This window comes from Gorilla gorilla, chromosome 6 (genome assembly GCF_029281585.2).
Source record: "Gorilla gorilla gorilla isolate KB3781 chromosome 6, NHGRI_mGorGor1-v2.1_pri, whole genome shotgun sequence".
NCBI lineage: Eukaryota > Metazoa > Chordata > Mammalia > Primates > Hominidae > Gorilla > Gorilla gorilla.
Genome location: NC_073230.2, coordinates 100,044,152 through 100,057,409, shown reverse-complemented (window position 1 = coordinate 100,057,409; position 13,258 = coordinate 100,044,152).

The window sequence follows — 13,258 nt, the reverse complement described above, 5'->3', positions numbered from 1 at the left end:
TTTTGCTTGAGATCTCATATACCTTAGGCTGCATGGTAGCTACTCCCATGAGATGCCTACTATGGTCCCTGCTGCTTCTTACACCAACCTACTTCACAGGTTCATAATACCAGCCCAGTTCTGTTGGTGCCTAGTGTGAGAGCCTGATCTAAGATCTCCCTTTTTTAAATTTATGAGCTGTACCTACCAGAGTTTTTTGCCTGACAGGTTCAATAGTTTAAGGGACAACGAAGGTCCCTTTTGGATGATACATACTTAAGAATGCCAAATCTCTGACTACCAAGTAATAAAAACTTTAATGTAATTGAATGCATAGTTTTTACAATAATTCATTTTTCAAGTGGCAGGATATAAAGCATCATATCTAGGGGGAGAAGTTGAGACTTTAAATAGAGAAAGTGAGAATTTAATAATAGTGGAATTAGCTTAAATATAGTTTAAATAGTAGAATCAGTGGAATTTGATTAGATGTTTCGTAGGATGCAGATGTAAAAAGGCAAAAATATCATAACCTGAATTTCAGAATTTGTCCTATATATGTGTGTTCATATATATACATATATGTATATATACACACATATATATCCCCATATTGCTTTAGGTGTTGGAACCATAGAAGTGGACATAATAGAGAAATTCTCTGCTTTCATAGACTTGTAATTCAAAAATAATAAATCAATACATAAATGTACAAGCAAATATTAAAATATACAGTAGTTTAAGCTGCTAAACAAGTTTTTATAGTAATCAAGACAGTATGATATTTGTGAAAGAATAGACAAATAGATCAATTGAATTGAATACAGCCCAGAAACAGCTCACACAAATGCAGTCAATTGATCTTGGACAAAAGAGGAAAGGCAGTTTAATGGAGAAAGTATAGTCTTTTCAACAAATGGTACTGGATCAACATGAAAAAAATTGAAAAAGGATCTAGACACAGACTTTCCACATTTATAAAATTTAACTCAAAAAGGATAATAGACTTTGCCCTTTACTTTTAAGGGCAAAACCATAAGACCCTAGAAGAAAATACAGAGAAAAATCTAGTTGGCCTTGGGTCTGATAATGACTTTTTAAATAGAGCACTGAAAACATGATTCAGGAAAGAGAAAATTGGTAAGTTGAACTCAAATTAAAAATACCTGCTCTGCAAAAGACACAGTTGAAAGAATGAAAAGATCAACCATGGACGTGGAGAAAATAATTGCAAAACATATCTGATAAAGGATTAGTATCTAAAATATAAGAACTCTTAAAAGTTAGCAACAGTGAAACAAACAACTGAATTAAAAATGGGCAAATGACATGAACAGATAATTCAGCAAAAAAGATATATAGATGGCAAATAAGCATATTGAGATGTTCAACATCATAAGTCATTAGGAAATTGTGAATTAAAACAACAGTGCAATGCTATTACATATCCATTTAAATTGTCAAAATCCAAAACATTGACAAGAATAAATGTTGATGAGCACATGGAACAAAAGGAACTCTCATCCACTATTGGTGGGATTGAAATATGGCACAGTCACATTGGGAGACAATTTGGCGATATTTTACAAAACTAAACCTAAGATTCAGCAATTGTATTTCTTAGCATTTAGCCAAATAAGTTGAAAACTTATGTCCACACAAAAACTAGCATATGAGTGTTTTATAGCAGCTCTATTCATAATTGCCATAACTTCAAAGTGACCAAAATATTAATCAGTAGGTAAATAGATAAACTGTGGTGCATTAGTTTCTTAGGGATGCTGTAACAAAGTTTCACAAATTGGGTGCCTTAAACAACAGAAATTAATTGTAACACAATTCTGGAGGCTAGAAGTCTGAAATCAAGGTATTGGCAGGGTTGGTTCTTCTGAAGGATAATTTGTTCCTTGTCTCTTTCCTAACATCTGATGGTTTGCTAGCAATCTTCTGGCATTCTTTGGTTCATGGCATTGGCTCATGGCATAAGGACTACAATCTTCACATGACATTCTCCTTGTGCCTCTGTCTCTGCATTGAAATCCTTCCCAAACCTTTTTTTTTTTTTTTTTTTTGTATAATGACAAGAGTCATTTTGGATTAGGGTCCACCCCAATGACATCACTTCAACTTGATCATCTGCAAAGACCATATTTCCAAATAAGGTAGCATTCACAGGTGATAAGGACTTTGCCATTTTAGGTGGGGGGTGCAGAATTCAACCCCTAACATAGTGGAATATTATTCATTAACAAAAATTAAGGAGATAATCAAGCCACTAAAAAGATACGGAAGAAACTTAAATGTCTGTTGCTGAATCAAAGAGGCCAGTGTGACAGAGCTAACTATTGTATGATTCCATCTACACAACATTCTTGAACAGGTAAAATTAAGGAAAGAGTAAAAAGATCAGTGGTTGCCAAGGATTCAGAGGGAGACAGGGAAGGATGAACAGATGGAGCACAGGGAATATTAGTGCTGTGAAACTATTCTGTATGATACTGTAATGGTTAATACGTGTTGTTATACATTTGTCAAAACCTGTAGACAAAGAGTGAACTCTAATGTAAACCATGAACTTTTGTTCATAATATTATATCAACATTGGGTCTTCAATTGTAACAATGTACTACATAAATGCAAGATGTTAATAATAGAAAAACCTGTCTGCTGGGGCAGTAAGGGGATATAGGATCTCTCTGTACTTTCTGTTCAATTTTTCTGCAAACCTAAAACTACTCTAAAAAATAAAGTCTATTAATTTATTTAACAACAACAACAAAAAGTTCCAGGTTCTAAGTAGCTCCATTAGCTTCATTGGTCAGAAGGAAGGGCCTCTCTGAAGAGACAACCTTTATATCTGACCTGAAGGACAAGAAGATGTTTCACTTGTGACGTGCAGATAGGAGGATTTCTAGTAAAAAGAAGAGCTGGAAAAGAGACTCTGCAGTGAAAAGCTGCATGTGCCTGAGGAACACTGTGAGGAGCACAGGGATTTCCCAGGGGAAGGCAGAAGAAGGAGGCAGACAGGGACTTGATCAAACAGGACTTTTAAAACAGAGTATAGTTTGGATTTTATTCTGAGTGTGATATGAAATCATTGGATGGCTAAATAGCGATGTACTAGGATATAATATATTAAAATAAATATCACTATGGCCTTTGGATATAAAGAATAAATTGTGTATGGGGGCAACACTGGAGGCAGGAAGACTGGTTAGGCAGATATTGCAATGGCCCAAGCAGAAGATAATACTGGCTTGGACTAAGGTGGAGGCAGGGGATATAGAGGTGTGGGGTGTATTTACGATATGTTGATAAAGGTAATAGAAGAGAGGACTTCTCACTGTGTCAATCATCTATGACACAGCTATGAATCTGGAAATATATGGAAATATCAACTTGGTTACAGGCTGAAGTCCATGCCCTTTGCCATTCACATCCTCTTCCATGGAATGAGGACTCATCAGATAAAATATTGTTTTAAATAAATGGACCTTGTGAAATTGCACATGATATTTGCTTTTCATAATGTTTGCTGTAATAGAATTTTACTCATATCTAAAACTCATTTAGCATAGACATATTTCCAATTTTCTTTCACTTTTCACTGAAAATTTTTAATTACTGGAGTTGGAAAGAAAGTATCTCTTTTAGTAGAGAGAAAAGTTAATACAACTGAGCAACTTGATATCTTTAGCAACTATGTAAATAAATATACACATCTTTCTTTTATTTACATTTGGTGAGCCACATCTAAAATATATGCTAGCAAAAATGGGGAGCTGTGAAATATGACGACACCACACTGATAGATATCAGTCACAATCTGGCAAGGAAAAGAAGGGAGTTGCTTTCATTTTCTGTTTGTTTTTAGAATTATTCTTAAAACTAGATAAATGTGACAATTGTGCCAATTTTTTGCCTCAATATTTTAAGATGAATGGCAAAAATTAGAAAGAAAAGGACAACCTAATGCTTAAAATATGGCAAATGAACAAATTCTGTTATCCATTTCTAAAGGAAAAGTATTTCGAAATTTAAAAATTTTTAAGAAATTCAGCAAAATTACAGTAGTCTTTGAAACATTACTATAAAAAGTAGATTATTTTGTTTCCTCTGGGGAAAACTCAAATAGACACAGGATAATGGTCTAATGAACAAGAATGTCAGGATAGCTAACAAGTACTTTGAATAAGATGTAAAACAGAATAGTGTGTTTGAATTTTCTATTTTGATTACTCTTATCCATCCTTCCATTTTATAAAAATATGGCTGATTCATAAAAATAATTAAGCAGTATTAGGAAGTATATTTGCTCAATGAAGAAGACATAGTACCCTTGGGCTGTTATTTACAGAAATGACGTCATTCATCTTTCTAATCCGTTCTAAGTTGCTTATGCCTTGGTCCTCAATGCTGTTTGCTACCTACATTTATTTATCCAGAGTAAAATAGTAGCTATCAACTGAGCCACACTATCTTCTTCAAAAATTCCACTTTATTCATTTTTTGGTCAATATTTCACCTATTTTTGAAGTTTTACTATTTGCAAATACATTGTTTTCTTTGTATAAAATATATCTAATGTCTATACATCAGTAATATTACTTGTTCTCAGCTTCAGGAAACACTTTACAGCTGTAAGTTGAACAAACACTACGTTGTTAAACATGCCATTGATGTGGTGTTATATACATCAATAGAAAGGAGAAGATGGATCTGTTGCATCTGCTGCCACTGCTCTATAAATTTATTTTTATTTCAAAAGTTCTTACCAACAATTTATTTAAAGTAAACAATTCCTAAGATTTACATTGCACTATCCCAGTTTCAGTAATTTTTATTCTGAAGGTTTGCAAGGAATTGGCATTTTTACCTTATATACTCAGAAGCTTTGCAAACACTTTAAAAGACTATATAAAACCTTTAAAATGAGAAGTACATCTATGTATTTTTCAAATAAAATATTAAGGATATTAAGCCATTGTAATGATGTAAACAAAAAGTCAAGCTTTTATTGGGTAGTTACAAAAGTTATAATTAGATTCTTTTTTGTTCCTTTTTTGCTTAAGAATTTTATGAGTTGCCTGAATAGGAAAAATTAAATTAACAGTTTTTTTTTTTCCTTTTAACCTGTTTCTGCTTTTGTGTCAATGTCAACCGGGATGCGAATGGGGCATTGTGGGAGACAGGAGACGACAATACTGGGGAGAATTCTCAGCGCATTGGCGGTAGCCTTTCAATTCCAGCGCTGAAGCAACAGACTAAGAGGAGGTGAACCTTTACCTTCTCCCAGGCACAGACAAGGCGAGGTGAAGCAGAAATGGATTGCAGAACCGCATTAAGCAACCGCGGGGTGGAGGAGAGTGCAGGGTGTCTCCAAACCCTGGGAGGGCTATCTTCTCCTTTCAGAGCACATTTCTGCCCAGGTCTTTTTATTCTCAGTGCAGCTCGCTCCCTGGTGGCTTAAATTACCGTAAACGAAATAACGTCGGTTAAAAACCACTTCTGAGAGGGGTGATTATTGGGGGTTTTGAAAGCACAGATGTCTTATAGAGACCAAAAATATGTGCCTCGCTAAGATACAGAAAGGCTTGTAAGTGAATCTTCATAACTCTGGGTACGTGCATGTATATGCACATATACGTATGCATGTCTCGTTTCTATACCTTATATAAGTTTTCTGCCCAAAACTTTCCTCGTCCGTGCGTTCCCTACCACGGCGCATCTAATCTGTCTGCCCTATTTGTGGCTGCACAGCTCATTCTTGCAGCCGGCTGGGGAGCTGTTGCTTCTGCCAACGCCGCCGTCAGCCAGAGCGCTGAAGAAAAGCTGAAGGCCAGCAGGCAACGGAAGAGTAAAGAAAACGCTCTCCTCCTGCCCATCTCCTCCACCACGGCCTCCCCAGTCCTCCCAGGTGACTCCCAAACACAATAGAAAGTTGGCTCAGAGACAGGGCAGAAGAACCGGGGGGCTGGGCGGCTGAGGCCGGGAGGCGGGAGAGGGGGGGGCCGCCGCCTCGAGAGCCCCCCGCGGCCGCCGCGGCAGCTGTCACCTCCTGGCCTCGCCCCACAGCACACCTGAGCCTCCTGGGCAGCCCCGAGCCCACAGCTCCCAGCAGCGGCGCTAACTGCCCTCCTCAAGCACAGGTCACCGCGTCCCCAACTCCCTGTCCTCTCCCCGGCCCGCCCGTCTCCTCCTCCGCCCTCTCCCGACTGCAGCGGGGGCAGCGCTTTGGCGCTCCCAAGGACTCCCCGCCACTCTCCCCACAAAGGCAGCGGCGGCGGCGGCGGCGGCTGCTGCTGGATCCCGGCACTGCAGCCAGCAGCCCAGGACGCCCCCGGCCGGACGATGGGTACCCGCGCCTGAGCATCCCCCGGGCAGGCGCCAGGCGCGAAGGCAAGGGGCGGGAGGAAAGGGGCGGGGGAATTCCTGATTCCCTGGCGGACCCTGGAAGTTGTCCTTAAATAAATATATCGCCGGCCCGCGGTTGAGCAGCCACCTCGTCAGAGCAGCATGTGGACTGGCTCGCCGGGTCCCCTCCGTGCTCTGTGCTGTCGCCGCCGCCGCCTCTGTCAGAGCAGCAGCTGTCCGCAGCAGGAGCCCCGCACGGGGCGCGGAGTAGGGACGCGCTGCCACCGCCTCCCCCTGCGTCCTGCTGGCCGCGTCTTCTCGGGAGGTGGTAGTCGCTGTTGCCGCTGAGAAACCCGCCCGCTTTCCACGGCTGGTCGCCTGGTGAGGAGTTGAGACTCTGCGCCTCCGCCCGGACCCACATGGCTTGTTACCTGGTCATCAGTTCGAGACATCTCAGCAATGGGCACTACCGGGGCATTAAAGGAGTCTTCAGGGGACCCCTCTGCAAGAACGGATCTCCCTCTCCGGTAATGTGCGCGCGCACACACATACATACGCAAACGTTCCAACTCAACACAAACAAAAAGATATTGAGAGATAATATCCTGATACAATGAGTAGGTGGTGGACATCTAAAACGTAAACCTTATCCATAGGTATGGAGATACATCGTGTCCGTTTATACAATTTATTGACAGACTGTGACACAGACAGGGGTGTGTATTTACATGTGTATTTTCAATTCAGTCAGTAGCATCTGTAGTGCTACGGATGTAAATACTTACTGAATGCAGTTAACTGCAGGGCTCAGAAGGTAGCTCCTCTGTGCTATGTCAACTTATGAATCTGCTTATTTGAGCAGTGTAGAAAGTTTGAGTGGCACGTTATAATGTGCTTTTGTAAAGTCATCAGTTGAGATTAGTTTAATAATGCTACTGTTACTTTGTGAGAAAAACTCAAAGATTTTCCCTCAAATCATTGGCAAAAGGAAAGGTATAGGTAGTGAAAACTTGATTATATCTAATGCTCAACTATGCACATTCTTTAAGGGGAAGTAAAAGAATTCTTTATGGAAATCTGAGTTGGATAATTTATTGTATAATATACAAATATATTAACATGCAATTAACGTGATTGCTTTTTAACTTAGTAAACTATTCAATTTAGTTACTATTCAATTTATTCACATTCTTTTTATAAAATAATTTCATCCAGATTATATGAGTTAAATACATTATTAATTCATTTCTTGGTACATGCTATTATGTTTTAAGGCTCCAAATATGTTTCAAGAAAATGTGTGTGAATGTGTATGTGTGTGTAATTTATATATATAATAAATATATATATAATAAATATATATATATATTAGTTTTGGACTACTAGTGACTAAGTATCCAAACTTAAAGACCAACTTTTGAGGTTTCATATAAAAAACAGTATTTAAGTCTGTATGATATCAAGAGGGAAAACTGAAATTGCCCAACTTTAATTTTTTTATGTTTGATATTTTCCATCATGGTTTAATGCTTCTTTAGCATGAATTATTCAAAACTGCAACATATTATAAAAGCCTTTGATTATTAATAAATGCTATATGTAATTTACATGAGAAATCTAAGATCAGAAAGTACAGGTGCCCAGAGATATCACTAGGATTCCTCATGACAAACTATTCCTTCACATGCTTTTATGTACTATAAAAAGTGGGTTGTTGCAACTGCTCCCCCCAACAACTGTATACAGTACTGAGTCAGAACTGTTAGATGGAAAATACTGTTTGTATAAGTACTTAACAATTAAACTCACAGGGTTAGCAGGCACTTGCAGAGTTCTAGTTGAATAAAGCCCACATTCAGTCCCTCTAAGCAGCAGGTCTGAATCTTTCCCATTTCTAAAGAGTCTCAGAATTGGAGTTCCTGCAGTCTCAGCAAACCACTTTAATGTTTAACAACTCACAGTGCCAGGAGAATCTTTCTTACAGCCAACTTAAATCCTTTAAATTCTTCTTTAAGTCTATTTCATCTAGAAAACATACAATGTTCTGCCTTTCTCATAGGTATTATTTTTCAACGCTTTGGTAATCTCCGTGCCTGTCTCCCTTGCCCTCCTTTTGGTTATGGAAAACTAAATTGGGTAGTGCATTGTACTGTTTGTGCCTTAAGACTTCTCAGTGTAAAGGGAGAATTGCTTCATAATCTCACACCGTTTAGTTCTATTCAAGTTGGTTAGACTATGGTGTTCATCTTCCCAAATCTGTAGGGCTTGCAGAAGAATTTCTGTTACATGGTCAAAAAGTGTCCTTTCTCTCCCACTTTGGTCAGTCATCTCCCAAGAACCTGACTGACACTATAGAGACTGGATGTGTGAATGCGGATGGGAGAAGACAGCCCATTGACCACATGGCTGTGCTGGTTGACCAGGGTTCACCAGGCACTCCCCACCCTCAGGGCACTATTTTTATTCACTGCTGGGCTGGTTTTTACTAAAGTACAAATTAATTTACTTTGTTATCTAGGATCTACACTTTGACTCACTGGAAGGTTCTCTCCAATATTTATTTACACATTTGGATGTACTTAAATTATATATGCATCATTTAAAAAATCTAAATTAAATGATATATGTACTTTCTCAACACTATTTCATTTACTTGGTCTTCTTTTACATTTTATTATGGAATTTGCATGGCTTTTTCAATATTTGAATAGTTTCTCATGTGAGCTGGGCACTGTGTGAAAATTTGTGTTTATTCATTCTCTATCATTGGCAGGTGGTTGAGATGAGTCTTCCAACGAGTTGAGGTCCTCTTCCCATTACATAACACTTAGCCTTTCTCCCTAAGGTGAAGTGGATCACTACCTTCCGGACCTTAGACCCTTACACACTTGAAAACTTTCCTAATCTAGATAAATGTGTGTTTGCCTTCCTTATTAATTAATTGCAAAATATGAAACTGTAAACTGTGGTTATAGATCTTTTTTTAATTCAGCAATACACATTCCCCAGTTATTTTCAGGTTGACATAACTTTATTGATTTTTTTCCTTTAGTATAAATGTTAAACTCAGAGATCCATAAAATACATTCATCTATTTCTTTAAAAAAATATAGCTACTCTGACATTTTTTTTTTCAAATTTAGTGCCAGGAATGACCTAAAATTGACCTTTACATCAATGATTTTAATTATTTCCACTCACTGAAACTCAGTTTATTTAGTATAGAGATATTCTTAGTTGACTTAACTAACTTTCACTAAGATTTCCAATACTTCAACTTTGGTCTTTGCCCTTTTTATCCAAGTGTCTCTCCTATTACTTTTGCTCCACATTTTTCTGTTTTATTAGAACTGTTTGCATGTAGTACATGGTCTTAATATTCAATAAAACAATTATTGGTTAAGACTACTTTCTACCTCTGCTACAGAAAGGAGAAAGCTACAATCCCTTTTTGACATAATAAGGATTTCTTCTTTTGTAGTTCTGATATTATGGATATCTGATAGCTGGATATTATGGATAAAACATTTCACTTTCCTATAGACATAATTCTTCAATTATATAGGTAAAGTAGTTGTGTACATTTATGTTCAAATCACATGTCTGTAAAATCCAAACATGCAATATTAAGCTAAAAGTAAAAAAGAATGATTATATTTATTTCAAAGGATTTAATTTAGAAAACATGTTGAATCATTATATGGAATTGTTGTAATAAATTCTTAATGAGTTATTTGAGAAATAAAGCATTTTACCCCCAAACAGTTTTTGCAGATCAGTAAACTGAAAATCCCAGAGTGAAATTCAGCTTCTATCTTCAAAGTGAAAACATGGTAATGTCTTTTATCTATTGCATCTCTCTTCTTTTTAGAGACTGTGTGTGAAAAAATAGCATACTGCTTTTTAAACCTAATTAAAATGGGAATAATTGAGTGGAGATAGTTTATACTACTTTAAATCCAGGGATATATTAAAGAAAGTAAAAAAAAAGAAAAATGAGAGAGGATTTTATGGTGCTTAATGATAAAAGTCTCTATTTTTAGAAATTGTGCATTTTCTAAATTCTACCACAATTTATACCTATCCCCAACTCTATCTAAACTCTAAAATAATATGACTACATGATGACTTTAAAAATCATTATGAGATACACATATATACATTATAGACAGAAAAATAGATAGATAGATAGATACACATTGCTATCTGTGCTCAAGCCAAAGAAGTTTTTTATATATTATGTTATATAGTCTTCTACCATCAAATATATTAATGGTAAAACTTTGTTTTAATAATTGGGAACACTTAGGGGACCCAGCAAGCCAGTCCACATGGGCTGCTCTGAAAAGGTGGCTGCTCAATTTAATAATTAAATTTAATAACTTAATAATTAAGCTATTCATTGAGAACATAGTCTATAGATTAATTCAGTGTTCATGAACTTCTAAGTTCTATCATCATGTTTGAATTCAATAAAACAAATATCTTCTATGTAATAAGAAAAATATATTTGACTTGACTTTTAGTTATGTAATCTAAAATAGCATCTCAAGTTTATATTCGAATGTAGTGCCGTTAATAGTGAGACTATCATTCGGGATACCTATTGATTACATGTTAATAATAATGGTAGATATATATTTTATCTGTGGTACATATTTAGCTTATTATTACTCTTTTGAAGTTTAGATAAGGTTATATTTCTTAAGAAGTGCTTATTCCTGGGAGCACCATAGTTAGACATCCTGGAATATCTTTTTCTGGGAATGCCTATTGTCTTAATGCATTGGGTATAAAGGAAATTTTGGGGATTGTCATCAAAGTGAAAAATCAGGTCGCTGAATGTTTTATGTTATCTTATCTTAAGTTATATAGCTTATTAAATTGGCTAATAGGAGGATGTGGAATATAAATAAACAAGCATTTTAAATGGACCAACAATCTTCTACAGAATTCCCTTGATAAATTACAAATGTATATCTATAAATGAAAGAAGTTCTAGAAGAGATGAACTACCTTGAAGATACATCCATCCATCCAGAGAACTTCTTAAATGAGGAAATGAGTGCAGTTAAACCCTTGTCCTTTTTTCCTAATGCCTATAATATCTGACTGTGTATATTTTCATTATGCCTAATAAATACACATTAAAGACATTCAAAATTGCTCTTAAAGTGATGCACTTTTCAAGTGCCAAATATAATTATGAAGACATGCCCTCCTGTAGAGAAGTCACCTGCATCCTCTTCTTGAATTCATGAATGCATAATACTACTGCCTTTCATGTTGGAATTTTCAGATGTTTTCAATAAGGACGACTTAGTTACAATTCTTATAATACATGTTCTCTTTTTTATGTCAAGTATCATATAAAGCAACCTCCTTTCTTGTAATTGCCTTTACAACCATTTCTTCTTTCCCCTAACTGATTTCAATAACTTTTTAGTTAGCACCTATGCTAGTTGGTACCTTCCAGAACCTAAACAAATTTGTGTTTATTTGACTTCAGAAAGGTTCCATAGTAAGAAGACTTAAATAGGTATTTGAGCGCTATAATTTTGGCTTTTATTAGATTACACTACATTTATTTCATAATTGAAATTAGAGGGCTCATATACCTTGATTAGTTTCTTTCAGATATATGACTAAAATGAACTCTCTATTTTAGGTTTCTGCTCCATAATTTGGAACTAAAATAAAAATGAAACATTTTGGTATCATGGGTAGGCTAAATGTGCATGGCATTTAACATAGAACTTAACTATTTGTGACTTAAAAGAAAACATAATGTTAGTTGTAACTGTGAAATTTTTGCTGTTTAAAGCGTATGCACTAAAATACATATTTTTATGTGTTAAGTAATAACAGAGCTTGAAATGCCAGTTGGTTTTAGGCTGTGTTGGAAGCAGACAACAAGAACAATAATATATATCTCAAATAACTATCAAGTGCCTTTCAGTGTGAAGTTGATTTTTTCAAAATACACATTGTCATAATTCTTTGGTATATATGAACATATTTTGTATAAAATAATTTGAATAAAAATTGAAATAAAAATGCTACTTTGCTTGAAAATGCCTTTGGGTTATAACAAATGTAGTTTTTCATAAAAATTCAAGTAGCCCTTATAAAATGACAGCTGAAAAAGCCTTTTGTAGATTGATTTTACAAATCAGGTTTACTTAGAGAACAAGATCTGGAGAGAGAAATTAAATATTTGATATGTTTTCAAGAAAAAGTGTAGTTATAGTGATAATAGCGATATACCAATTCCCAAGTTACGTAGTCTCTCTTGTTTTGGAAGTACTTACTAGGAAGGAAATTCTGGAAAAATAAATTACTTTCTACCTTAGACAGCATTTTCAGTTGTAGCTAAGACACTCTAAACTTAATTGAAGATAAAAAACACAAAAGAGTATTATGGTGTTTAAAGGACCTGTAATCCCAGCACTTTGGTAGGCTGAGGTGTGAGGATCCCTTGAAGCCAGAGCTTGAAGCCAGGTATTCTAGACCAGCTTGGGCAACAAAGCAAGACCCCATTTCTATAAAACAAAAAAATCAGCTGGGCTCAGTGGCTCATACCTATAGTCATAGCCACTTGGAAGGCTGAGGAAGGAGGATAGCTTGAGCCCAGGAGCTGGAGGCTGCAGTGAACCATAATAAGGCCACTTCACTGCAGCCCCCAGGCAACAAAGGGAAACCTTGTCTCAAAAATAAATAAATATAACAGAAAAGGGGGTTTTGATTTGCTTTTTAAAATATTCGCTAATGATATTAATTTTCCTGAGATGACACTCAGATAACATGTATTCAACTAATCTCTTATTTCGTTCAAATTTGATATCTAAATTCTAAACATATACTTCTGAAGAACTGATAATATATTTTTCTCTTCACAGAAAAGGATAACCATATAGTTGAATCA